The sequence below is a fragment of the Talpa europaea genome (genome assembly GCF_964194135.1).
Source record: "Talpa europaea genome assembly, chromosome: 3".
Lineage (NCBI taxonomy): Eukaryota > Metazoa > Chordata > Mammalia > Eulipotyphla > Talpidae > Talpa > Talpa europaea.
In genome coordinates, this window is record NC_140069.1 from 9,676,765 (window position 1) to 9,691,136 (window position 14,372).

Genomic DNA, 14,372 nt, shown 5'->3' on the forward strand with positions numbered 1-14,372 from the left:
TATCAGACACCACTGTCCACATTTTACCAGCCTGAGCCTCGCTAAGCACACCTAACTCTAAGAGGTCAGAGAAATACAATCCCAACATTGTTCCCAGGAGGAGAAAAGCAAGAATTGTCTGGAAACAACACAAATGACCACCTCAGGTGAGAAACTAAAAATTATATTGACCTAATTTCTAAGTTTATCCTCTTTCCTACACACCAATCATTTTAAATATTTTTCTTTATCTGGAATTAGATTAAATTACAGAGAAACATAGCATATGGTCCTTAAGGAAGGTATAGATGACCTCTACATTAGAGATTCTCGAGTGTCAGAGTTCATCAAGATGGACTACACATCCGAGGACTCCACCTGTGAAGTTAGAATCTTCTAAGCAGGGAAGGGATCCTTATTTTGAAGAAATACCCCAGGTACATAGGTTGCTAGTGGAGGAGCAAATGTTGAAAGAAAAGTGCTCTGGGTCTGAGATTTCAACCCCACACCAACTTAGACTCTAAGTTATCTCACTGCTTACTACCCACATTTCCTTCCCATGGACCCTTTAGAGCAAAGTGAAACACGGTTTTCTAATGAACACATGATTTTCTCCTAAAGTCAAGTCCCTACAATTTCTTTGGGCACCGGAGAGGACAGAGATTATTGAATAATGCATTTCATACCTGGACTACTTGAAAGTGACTCTGCTTAATGCAGTAGAAATTTTCAGATGATTCATTCTGGAGTCACTGATCAAAAGTACAGCTAATAGGAACAGGTGAGACCAGGTGATTGCTATCTTTCAAGGTGCAATGAACAAAATCCCTATCACTAGGAAGGAGATTGAGTAACGAAACCGGTGTCAGCCAGCCAGAGACGACTTTCCTTTCACTTAAAGTAAATTTAGCCACAGTGCCCTGTAAGCCTCAGACTAGACATTACCATGTCTAAATGGATTCTGCTCTGTTGGCATCAGGGTTCTGGGTCCAAGCTGATAGCACCTTTTTGGTGAATGAGGCAGGCAAGGAATGAAGTTAACAGGCCAGGAAAACATCAAAAATCCCTCAGAAACACAGTGAAGGGGAAGAAAGTCAGCCCTCATGAAACAGAAAAGAGGCGATTCTCACAGAGCTTTTGCATGTATGTCCCTTGGAGGGAGTGCTTCGTTTCACTTGGCTCCCGTGCCAATCAAAATGCCCCCTTGGCAGTGGATAAAATAAAATAAAGAAGGCAGAAATAAATGCCAAAACAAATTCATGCACAGAATGACCTTCCAAATGCTGCAAGGCCCAGCTAAGCTGTCCTCTACCAACATGAACTGAAAGGGCAAAGAAAAAATAATCTATAAAGTACCTTCACCTAGAAAAATCTTTCAAATGAGCTGAATTACTAAAATATTTCCCAATTTCTTCTTTCTGATGGTGACCTAACATTCAACGGATGACACCATGTACCAGCTATTTTATATGTATGTTCTCATATTTTTTCTTATTAGCATTGTGAGATGGGTGTCATTGTCTTCAGTTTGTGTTTGAGGAAGTAAGCCGGAGGTTAAATAAATCGCCCAAGGTCACATTGGAAGGAAGAAGAGTCTGAAATATTTATTTTGTTTTACTCTAACATGTATCCCATTTTTTTCCCATACAAGACAGTCCTTCAAATTTGTATTAGAATAAGAAAACTCCATCTGATACTTCTAAAATTTCATTTTTAATCAAATTTTATTTATTTAACATTCTTTTATAAAACTATATAACTTCAGGAGGACAATTTCACACCTTGGCCTATGCACCTGCTTCACTCACTCACCACCAAAGCTCCAGTGCTAATACCCCGTCACATTGACTCCTTCTATCCCTTCCTACACCCCCACCCTTCACCTCGGGTAACAACCATGTATTTTTGTTTGTTTTTGAAAAAAGGAATTTTAAAAAATATTTTTCTTAAAAAAATGTATAGAAGAACTGGGATGTAGGTCAGAGGTGTGGGGGTGAGAGGATTCACCAGAGACCGAGTGGGGAGCAGAACAGGTGGATCCACTGAAATACACTGCTGAGGGGAGCAGCGGGCGAGACAGGAGAGGTCTGCTGTGCCATGTGTGTTGCTCCCTGGCCCGGGATGGAACTCAGGCCATATTGAGGACAGTGTTGAGACTAACCAGTGGGCCACCAGGGAGGCCCAAGCACCATGTTTTTCACTGAGTCTCAGAATTGTTTTTGTTGTCTTTTGCCAGTTTGCTTCTTAGTCATCGGTTGGTTTGGTTATTGATTCTTGGTTATTTACATTCCACACAGGAGTGAAACCACCCTGCATCTGTCCTTCACTTTCTGCCTTATTTCACTGAGTACCATCATCTCAAGTTCCACCCATACTGTGGCAAAAGGCACAATTTTATCTTTTAAAATAGCTGAGGAGTATTCCATTGAGTATAAATCAATGTCTCCTCTGCCCTTTCCTGGGTATCAAGAAATGTGCCTCATCCAAGTGGTTGACTGGAAGCCAGATGTCTGAGGACAAAGGTTATACAAGGAGAGATACTTTCATTCTGAATGCTTTTAACTTAAATATGAAAACCATGATCCATGGGATGAGAGTCCAGGTGGGGACATAGACCTGTCAGAGGTTGTTCAGGAGAACTGACTCTTCCTTCCCCACTGCTGGAGTGCTTGCCAGCGAGGACGACACAACTGAGCCCCCAGAGCCACCTGCCAAGGCATACAAGGAGCTTTACATAATCCCAGTGGACAAAGCCCCGTAGACAAAGCTGTCAAGAGTCCAAGAACAACCAGAGAAAGTACAACCTCTTGTCACCAGACCTATTGCATCATGTCAGCCCTGGAGAAGGAACAGAATAGTTCTCTCATCTTTCTAGTGTGCAATCCACCCTGAAAGGGAAGATGGCCCACAGCACCCTCCTTGCCCCCATAGGTCAGGTGCCACTAACCTTGGCATCGGCCCTGCTGGTACTGGAACTGAAACAAAGCCAGTGTCTCCACAAAACCCCTAGCATTCTCATTGTTCTGTTTAATAAGGAAAGGTATCCCCACCTTTCAGTCCACTGGAGAATAAATTATAGAGCAAGTTGCTGGCAAGATGAGAACATGTAAATTCTAGTGGTGATAGGTCATTGTATTGGAAATGGAAATCACACAGGGTTAGAGGTCAAATAGACCTGGTTAATTAAATGCTGCTGCTAATTAGCTGAGTGATCTTGGCCAAGTTATTTAACCTCTCTGATCTTCACCACGCTGTTGTGGAAAATGGACAAAATAAGGTCTTCAAAGGGAAGCAGTACGGTGGAGTAGTGAAGGGCACCACCTCTGGAGCAAAATTTCCCCGAGATGGGCCCCAAGACTTAATATCCATGTAAGGCAATTGAGTTAACTTTCTAAGCCTCACCTCGCTCATCTTATAAAATCTGCTATTAGATACCTGTGTTAGAGTACACGAGGCACATCCATGGAGTTTAGAAAGGCAGGATGTTCACTTATTACACAACATGTAAGAATACACACAAACATACAGGGACGGAATGTGAGGCTAAGAATGAATATATGCATTAATTGAATAAAAGAGGGTCTTTTACAGATAATTAATAAAATAGTGCCATACACTGAGGACTGACTGACTCAACAAGATGAGAGCAAATCAACGATGAAGTCAGGGGGAGTAACTGGGTGTATCCCCAAGAGGGGCTGGGGGTTAAGGGTGACAAGCTTGCAGAGGGTTCACCAGAGTATCCGCTCTGGGCCCAGGGGCAGGAGGTTTATGTGAGTCCTTCAGCGTGGAACAATTCCCCCAGCGTTTCTCCTGCTGTGAACATTAGGCTTTTTCGTGAGAGGCATCCCCAGATCCCTTTTTTTTTTTTTTTTTTTGAGAAGTAAGTTACTTCTAAGGCCTCCCCTGGTGGCGCAGGCAGTTGAGTGCAGTGCTGTGAAGCTGTCCGCAGCCTCTGCAGCATGGGTTTGATCCCGGCCAGCCGGGGAGGTACCCACATGGCACAGCAGACCTCTCCTTACTCTCCCTCTGTTCCCCTCAGCAGTGTACTTCAGTTAATCTGCCTGTTCTGTTCCCCGCTCTGTCTCTGGTGAATCCTCTCACCCTCCCGCACATCTGGTCTGTACCCCGGTTCTTGTATAAATAAATAAATCTTAAAAAATAAATCCAATTTCCCATCTTTCCTACAATTCAGGATTCTGAAAGTGGGAGCCAATCCCCACCAATCCACAGCTCCTTTTATAGAGAACACAAGTAGAAAACTCTCTGAAACAACATAGAAAACCAGACTTGGGCCTGTAAAATCACAAAGATGCTATCAGCTCAAAGCGAGTTGTGTTAAGTAGATCATCTCTCATCTGTGATATTCAGAATGACTTGACCAGGTTACATTTATTTATGCATCAGACTATTAAGGGGGCACAGTGGTCTTGTCCCATCTAATCCTTTATCAAACCAAAATTAAAAATAATTTCTGAATTCCATTATTAATATCTTCCTTGTGTGAAAAGTATCTCCCTCAACAGACCCTATTGACATTCAGTCTAGACACCGCTGGAGGGGCTCACTTCATGAATATCAATGAATGTGCCACATAGAGAGGGACAATATTAAATTATTTCCAAGCATTTGACAGTTGACAAAATGTTAGTATAATTAAAAGAGCAGAATATTTCAATACTAGGGGGAGGTTCCACGCACAGCCCTGTGCGTTGGGCTTCTGAGAGCAGCGTCTGTGTTAGAAGGGAGCTCAAGGAAGGAGCATAACCTTTGCTTGAGTTCATTCTGGCCTCATAGCTTCAGAGAAACCTGCACACAAAGAGGAAAAAAAAAGCTTCTTTCAAAATTCCATCACAACTCACGCTATGCTCAATTTAGAAAAACAAAAATTGAAAACGTAATTATATAATTTCTTGCTTTGATTGTCTTCCTCCTCCAACAGCAGACAGATTTAAATGCTAACAGATTAATGAGCAGGCAAAACAGGTGTGGTCGGTGGCTATGCTCCCTGTCACTTCCACCAGCCCACCTAACCCTCACCAAGACCCACCTCGCTCTCTTGGATATTCTTCATCAGTTGTTCTAGATCAAAACCCGGGCGTCAATATTTTTTTAAAATTTCCCCAGTTCTTTTCAAGGTATAGTCAACGGTGACTCCTCATGAACTAAACACTTGTTCTCCAACTTGCTTCAGTATAAGGGTCACCTGGGGGGCCTGCAGATTTCTAGGACCCACCCCTGGGAACCAGAGTAGCTTTTGGGAAGGACACGGGGTTCAGTGTTTTTAACAAACACCCAGGATTCTGATGCAAGTAGTCTGAGGAACACATATTGAGAAAACTGGACTGGTTGCATTTTTAATTTTCAGCTTAAACAAGCCCTTCACCCCAGCTGTTGAAGGAATGCAGATCAAAGGGCAGGCCTACACTCTATTGCCTTCCATCAAGATGATTTTCATGATGACAGCCAAGTACATTTTGCTGATAACATTTGTAGGAGTCAGCCCAAAAGAACATGGGGAAAGAGATGTAATATTTCCCGAGTACTGACTATGCTCCAGGCATTTTACAAATGCTCTCTAATTTAGGCCTCAAAAAATGCAGAGGTAGAGAGAGGTTACAAATCCTCCCCTACACACTACTACTGAGTAGAGGAGAGATGGAGTCTCTAAATGAAAGTCCCTGGGAATGAAAGGTGGCAAGCCAGGAGTTGGGGTATCTACTTATCAGCCTCTAGCTCTGCCCCTTTCTCCTTCTTGATGAGCGAGTGTCCAAATTCTCTCCGTTTCTCTGTCAGCATCTGTCTATCTTAGGAATGGCACAGGGTGGGGAGGGGAGAGAGGGTGCCCTTGCCTCTGCTTGCTTCAGCAAGATCACCTTTCTTCTAGAATGAAAGAGAAGATGCATGAGTAGGGACCCATGAAAACACTTAGATTTGTTGAAAGCAAACTATGATGTAGATGTGATAGGATTTTATGTGTAAAAAGAAGAATACTAACCTAGTTGGAAAGTCTATCCAATCTGTTCATTTGCCCATCTACTCAATCATCAAATATGATTTGAACAGCTATTGTTTGCAGAAGACTGAAGATTGGGAAGGAGGCAGGCTTCCTGCAGATAGAGCATTTTCAGCTTGGTGGGAAGAGGAAGAGGTGAGACAGTGGGGAGCAGAGGAGCTGAAGTGGGGGAGAGAAGAGTGGACAGAAGAAGAGAGAACGGGGTTCTGACAGAGTTGAACAGGAATGGAGCACATTTACTTGTGGATGAAAGGTTTACAGTCCACAAAATCTGTATTGTTCGTTGTGTGGTTTAATTCAATTCTTCGCAAACATACAGAAGAATTACCTTGAAGAATATTGTTAAAACAGATTCCTGGGGGGCCTCCCTGGTGGCGCAGCGGTTGAGCGCTGGGTTGCGAAGCTGCCCGCGGCCTCTGCAGCGCCGGTTCGTTCCCTGGCTGCTCCCCGGCCACCAGAGGAGGGTCCCACATGGCGCGCAGACCTCTCCTGCCGCCCGCTGCTCCCCTCAGCAGTGTACTTCGGTCCTTCTGCCTGCTCTGCTCCCCGCTCTGGCTCTGGTGAATTCTCTCACCCTCCCGCCCTTCTGACTGTACCCAGTGCATGTATAAACAAAACAAACAAACAAACAAATAAATAAAACATGCCTCTATAAAAAAAAAAGAAAAAAAAAAGAAAAAAAAAAAAGAAAACAGATTCCTGGGTACTACGGTCCCCGGGAAATTCTGATTCAGTGGGTCTGAACTGAGGCTGCTGTGTATGGGGTAGATAGTGGTCTATGCAGACCATGCTTTGAAAGACAATGATTTATCCTCATTGCTCTGAGGCAGAGTAGGCTGGTATTATGATCTCCATTTATTGTCCTTCCTTTTGCAAAAAGAGAAAATTGAAGTTCAGAGAGGTTAGGGAACTGATTTAAGTTCCCAAAGCTACTAGACCTTTTTGATGCCAGGCCTTAGTCTCTTCTTCATGTGAATGATATAAGCTCACTGTTCTTAGAGGTTGAGCATGGGGGAATCTTAATGATGGCCCATGCCTTCCATGTAGAGAGAGTTGCCATGGATACCAACATTGCTTTAACAAATTGTAAAGAATTTCCTTTCACCATAAATTCTCCAAGAAATAGTCCCGGCGAGAGAAAATCTATTTTGCTCCTTAAAGAATCAGAATTCCCATAGCAGGAGAATGGGAAGTTCTCTTTGTGAAAGAAAACATCCTTGCAGTTCAGTTCGAACCACCTGTTGGGGCTGTTCCAAGTGTTCAATGAGGATCCACTTGCTCTTAAAGTCCTATTGGGGGCCTCTCTGGTGGTGCAAGGGGTTAATCCCAGCCTGTGCAGCATGGGTTCGATCCCTGGCCATCCAGGGAGCAACCCACATGACGCAGCAGACCTCTCCTGTCTCACCTGCTGCTCCCCTCAGCAGTGTACTTCGGTCAGTCTGCCTGTTCTGCTCCCCACTCTGTCTCTGGTGAATCCTCTCACCCCTGCATCTCTGGCCTGTAAGCCAGCTCTTGTATTCATAAATAAACCAATCTTTAAAATAAATAAATAAATAAATAAATACAAGTCCTATTGGAAGTTCCCAACACATAGTAGGATTTCTGTAAATCTAGTTTCCACTTTTATTCTTAACCCAACTAGTAATAATTGAGCTTAGTAAACAAGACATGTGCCAAGACATGTGTTAGATACTGAATTTCCACTAGTTTATTTAATTCTCACCACAATCCCATGGATCTGGTCTGGTTAGCATCCATCCCCAGTTCATGAATGAAGAAACCGAGGCACCGAGGGCCTAAGATCCTCTCCCCTTCTCACACTATTCAGTGGCGGAGCTCCAACTTCACCCAGGCCATCTGCTGCCAGAGTCTCGGCTCCTAAGGGTGTTGGTGCTGTGAAGCTGCTTTCCCAGCTTGTCAATCAGGATGTTTCAATTAGTTAAAAGGTGAAAGGGAAGGAATAAGGTGTGAACAGGAATTGAAGAGCTTGACTGCCAAACCTGACCTTTTTACCAGCACCGGCACATGGGGGCAAAACGGTGCCCAGTGAATGCTGCTTATGCTGTGGAAATTGCTCTCTTTATTTTTCTGGGACAGGGACTAAAGGGAATGATTCTCTTCTTATTCTTGTTCTTACTCCCTTTGGGCCTGATTATTTTTTCCCCCTTTATTACAAGAAGCACACACTTTAGCTATTTAATTCCTGCTTGTAATGTTACCTGCCAGCTCTTTTATTGATAAAAGGACTTCTCTCTCTCAACCCCTTACTTACTCTCTGATATCTCCTGGATGCAAAGAGTTCTTGAACACTTTGTGTGTGCTGGATTGTGAACTTCTGGAGATACAGAGTGCATATTCACATATCTTGTGCTTATCCTTCTGCTTGCTTTCTTTTTTTTTTTTAAATAAGGCCCACATTTTTTTAAGATTGATTGATTGATTTATACGAGAACTGGGGTACAGGCCAGAGGTGTGGGGGGGTGAGAGGATTCACCAGAGACAGAGTAGGGAGCAGAACAGGGAGACTGACGGAAGTACACTGCTGAGGGGAGCAGTGGGTGGTAGGAGAGGTCTGCCGCACCATGTGGGTATCTCCCTGGCTGGCTGGGAATAGAACCTGCACTGCAGAGGCTGCAGACAGCCTCACAGCATTGTGCTCAAACCCCTGTGCCACCAGGTAGGCCTTCCTTCTACTTTCTATCTGGTGAAGGAGATAAAAATCCACTCGAAGGAAATGGTTCCATTTTTGACTATAGAATTTCAAACTTACGTAAGGGTCCTGAGCAAAAGATAACATGGTCTCATGAGAAAAGAAGTGGCTTTGACTTATCCATGTAGGAGAGGTCTGCAGCAGGTGTCAAGGACACTGTCCATGGGTGGTCTTCGAGTTGAGATATGAAGGGTGAATAGAAATCAAGGGTGAGTAGGAGGCTAAGAGGGGTGGGAAGAGGAGAGATGTGAAGTGTCATTTGTCTATGGTGAGAGGGAGCTGGGGATGTTCAAGGAACTGAAAGGATGACTAGCTTCATGGAGGGGCAATGAAAGCCCCTGAAAAAGCTGACTATAGAGCAAAAAGCAACCTCTCTTACTCAGTCTCTTCCTCTATATACACACAACACACACACTCACACACACAGAGGAAAGATATAAGGACATTAGGTCACGTATTGATGTAACAAATATGAATTGAAATTCTACCCAACGTCTGTATGAGATGTGAGAGATTCTACAAAGATGAATGAGACATAGTTCTTGCTTAGTGGTTGAAAGTTATCCTGTTTCTCAGGACAGAACCATGTTTTACTCTTGTATTAAATAGGCATTCATCTTTTGTATTGTATTTAATACATCTTGTATTAAATAGGCATTTGGTGATCATCTTTTGAATGAAAGAGTAATTATCCATTTTAGGCCACTGATTCTATTTTGATTATTGATCAAATAAACATCAAGATGCTAAGCTTTTCAGTTAATCAGTTAAACCATGTGACCTTCACCATATATGTACACACATGTGTAATACACACACACATATACACATTCTAAAGGCTCAGCCCAGATTAATGCATTCCATCTCTGGAAAGGGCTTTGGTTCCAGAATTTTTTTAAGTAACCAGAAATGATTCATTTGTGAAAAATGGCTGAGAACATAGTTGACATCAAGTTGAAACGAATAGGTCTATGTTCCCGTGATAATATGAAAAAATTTAAATTTAAACAAATGTCAAGCTCAATGGTTAGGCATATTTTCTTCCCCCTAAAATTTAAGGACTATCACCAAGGAATCTGAAAAGAATAGCAAGCCTCCAGTCTCAAAGGCAAACTGGGAAGCAAGCCCTTGTTTGGAGGATATATCATAATAGTCTGAACTCAATGCTCCTGGCCCCTGTAAAGGCTTCTTAAAGGGGCATATCTGTCCTGCTTAGGAATTATTCTGGCAGGGAACTCCATTGATTTCTCATTTACTCTTGTATCTAGGTGACCTTAATGAAAGCAAAATTTATGCCAAACAAAATTATGATCGTTGACAATAGATGAAGAAGTTGAACCTTATAGTGTGCTCTTGTGCGATGACCTTAGCCTCTACTTGGCCTTTAGCCATGGCAGGTGAATTTCTATAGTAGCTTAATTAGTTAACAATAGTGAAGTACTTTGAGAGCTCATCGGCTTGGCAGAAAAGGCCATGTACCCATCATCACTGGATTCCCAAAGCACTTGATGAAGCTGAGTCATATACCATACCTGTCCCTGAATTGGGGCGATCAGGCAAGGGCAGAGTGTATTCTAAATCCCTAAAGTACTCACAGACATGCCGTGTGGTCCACCCAGCTAGTGAAACTTGCAAAAAACAATGACTAGGAGCCAATTATGAGAGGGAAAGTGAGGTGAAAACAAGCACAAACTCTTTTTCAGCCTGATCTCAACTGTGCATACTCCTGTAGTGACCTGGACCTGTTCCACCTTGATTGACTCCATTTGTTTTACAGGAAACGTTCCTTTTTGAAAGAGAGATGCTAAGCTTTTCAGTGCCTCCAGCAGAACATGTTAGTGCCTTGATTCCCAGGGTGTGGATCATATAAATCTGAAATATCTCTGGTTTCGGTGGGAATGCTGAAACCTTTCTCGCTGACGCATCTAGGAATTAAAGAGGCATGACATCTTTGAACCATTGTCAAAAACTGCGTGCAGCCTCATTTCTGGAAGGAGTGTTCCAATTTTTGTGATTTAACTTGGAAGCATCTCCTTCTTAAACCCTTCCCTCAATTCTCTAGCCTACTTTATTTTTTTCTTTCTCTTTGCTTTTGCCAGGAAAGGTTATTATAAGACTGAAAGGTTATGGTAAGACTGAAAACACCTTAGGGAATCTGACTATAATTACATTTTGTTGACAAAACATAAAGTTTCAAGACTTTGTCAAGAGCTTGTTTTTGGAAAGATTTATGTCTGCCCACACATACATACATGCCATGTATGCCTCATGTTTTTTTTTTTTTTTTTTTTGGTTGTATGTGTTTGTGTTGAGAACAGGAATTAGAAAACTTGAGAAAGAACTCTTGTCAGTACATGTGACTGGAGAGTGTTCCTCTAACTAGCATTCTGTGTTCCTGTTGTTAAGGGGTGTGCACTTGAAGGAAAGGCATAGATCTCATGGATGCATTTGAGTGAGTTTCCAACTGACCATGCTGGTACTGAAAAAAGTTCTGATGTTTTATGTTCTATTCATCTATGCAGTTGGAAAATTTGCACTTGGGATGTACTGGGTAGCAAGACCAGTGTCTGGGGGACAGAGAGTAAAGAGAATAAAAGGCAAAAATAATGAAAATTGCTGTTAAGAACTTACAAAATTGAGAAGAACAATGATGTACAATATATTCAAGAAAGAATAGTTAGATATCCCAAGAGATGACAAACAAATGCTCTCAACATGGCCAGGAGGGAGGCTTTTTTAATGGTTCCAGAAATTGTTTTGGTGAGAAGAAAGCTACTGGTTAGTTCTTGAAAAATGACAAAAGCATAAAAATATTGAAATGATAAGGGAAAGGAGACATCTAGAGAAATATTGTCAGGTCAAGGAGCAGAGCTGAGGAACCAATTGCTGTTGATGACCTTGAATTTATAATGTTGTCCATCTGCTTAACTCTGTAAGTTATTTTCAATACTCTCAGAATGTATGGGACAAGTACAGAGAAAATACCAGAGATTCATCCACAGACAGGGTGGATATCAGTGAATTTCAAATTAAAAAATCAGATAAGGGTCATTAAAATAGTGAAGTATGGAATCTAAGATGGAGAGAATTTAAGAGGAATAGGTGTGGCTACATAAACATCCTGCATTTGAAAAGATTATCATGAATGAGATGTTTTTAAGGGTCAACTAGATCTCAACTAAAAGGGAAGAAGAACAAAAGCTTGAGAACATAGCTGGTTCCTGTTGTCTAAAATGGTAAATCCCACAAGATGCTGTGAGAGTAAAAGGTAGGTGAGAAGAGAGAAAACCCACAAAACTGCAGTGAGAAGAGATATTATCTGAGGCCCTTACTTGATCAGTGGCCAAGGACAATGGCAATTTGGAGCAGAGGAGAGTTAATGGGATCAGACAGTAGATTAAGATAATGAGACTCAATTACAGATGGATGAATCCTCTGCCTTCAGATTCAGTTGTGCTCTGGAAAGAGGACCTGGTTGGGCCTCCCTCGTGGCTCAGCGGTTGAGCACTTGGCTATGAAGCTGCCCGCAGCCTCTGCAGCGCTGGTTCGATCCCCGGCCACCAGTGACGGTCCCACATGGTGCGCAGACCTCCTGCCACCCGCTGCTCCCCTAGCAGTGTACTTCCGTCAGTCTGCCTGTTCTGCTCCCTGCTCTGGCTCTGGTGAATTCTCTCACCTTCCTGCACTTCTGACTGCACCCAGTGCTTGTATAAATAAATAAATAAAATCTTTAAAAAAAAAAAAAAAAAGAAAGAGGACCTGGTAATTTGGGAATGGACTTTGGCTTCCTTTCTTCTGATTCTGAGATGAAATAGTGTCCTGTGGAAGGTAGAGAGAAAAAGAACTTAGCAACAATAGCATAGCTCACAATCAGGAAATGCTGAGTGTGAAGCCTACATCCTGATCCCCCAGAAGTTATAAATAATTAAACTTCCCACTTAAAGGGACTTTGTACATGTGACTAAATTAAGGTTCTTGAAATGGAGAGGTTTTTCTGAATTATCCATGTGAGCTCGATGTAATCGTAAAAATCTTTATGGAGAGAAACAAGATGCCAGAAGTTGAACTGCGGGTTTTGAAGATGGAAAAAGGGAAGAAGTCAAGGATGCACACAGCTTCTGGAAGCTAGAAAAGACAAGGGAATGAATAATTTTCTTAAGCCTCCAGAAGGAATAAGGTTCTGTTGTCATTTGTCACTAAGACCCATACTGGATTTCTTCCTCCAGAAGTGATGGAACTCAGAAGTGGATATATATAGATGTAGGTTGGTTTAAACCACTAAACTTTGTGACAATGATTTTATAGCAGCTAAAGAAAAATAATGTATTTGGTTTAAGTGTCACATTGGAAGACATATTCTCAAGTAGCAGATGTCTCTGTTAACTGGAACCAGACCACAGATGATAATCTGCATATTGTTTGGGGCACAATTGTAAGAAGCAGGTGTAGCAACAAGAGAAAAAAAAAATGGGGTAAACAAGGAGGAAAATATAAATGCTTGTGTAAGAGACATGGTTTAAGCAAAGAATGGGGGGAAATGTCTAGTATAACAATCTGGAATACAAGAAGCGATTGGGACATGTTCTTGAAATGGTTTGTTATTAGAGTATTAGCTGTGCTGTGGGCAAGGCAATTCCATGGAGGGGTGCAGACCTCAGAGAACACATTGTCTGGTCCTCCCTGAAGGCAGTTTTCTACATGTAAAATCGGATTATGTTTCATGTCAAGGAAAGCCTTGAAGTGTGGAAACAATTTGTTCATGAACCCAAATGGGCACAAGGAAAGAGAGCAAATTATAGGCTATCCCCTCACCCTGGTCCTACCTGTTTGCCTGGCTGACTATGCTTATAAAAGCTTCAGAGGTTTCTAGCACCAGCTGAGTGTGCTACTTCTTTCTACCACAGCTGCCTCCCTGAGTCATCACCGAGTCCCCTACCCTACAGCAATTGCTGAAATCTCTTTGCAATAGATTCTACTGCTTACTCATTTATGAATTGCCTTCACCTAACACAATGCCCAGCAAAGGGCAAGTGCCCAATAAATCTTCATTAAGTAAATGAACAAAGGGAGAGGGTTCTACTCTTAAAATATTTAAGGATTTGTTGCAATGAGAAGGTACTGCAGGGCAGTGAGTAATCTGTGGTCAAATTGGTGGTCTAGGTGAATTGTTTCTAAAAGATGAACCACACTGATCCACTAACTGATGCTAGGCCAGTAAAGATGCTTGGCCCCACCCTGTCTTTTATGATTCAGTCCACCTGGGGTAGGACCTGAGTGTATGTCCCTTTAACAATCTCCATGAAGATTCTGCTTGTCAGGCAGGTCTGTGAACTCTTAATCTTGACCTCAAAGAAGACAGAGCTCATTATGGCCTAGGGTGTTCAGAGAAAGTTCATTGAGAAGTGAGGCTCTGAATTGAACTTCCTAAAATGGGCAAGATTGCATAGAACAAGAGAAGGAAGAAGAGCCAGGACAAAGATAACAGAGAAGCAGACATTATAAGAAACAGTATTCTGTATCAATTTCCTTCCCACTCAAAACACCATTTATAATTGGTGTCCCTTATTTCTGCACCCACACGTTTACCATTTTAAATAACAATCATCATCTGTCACCTCTTGGCTTTGGAGAGTCAAGATACTTGCCTGGGCTTCCTGAACTGGAGTC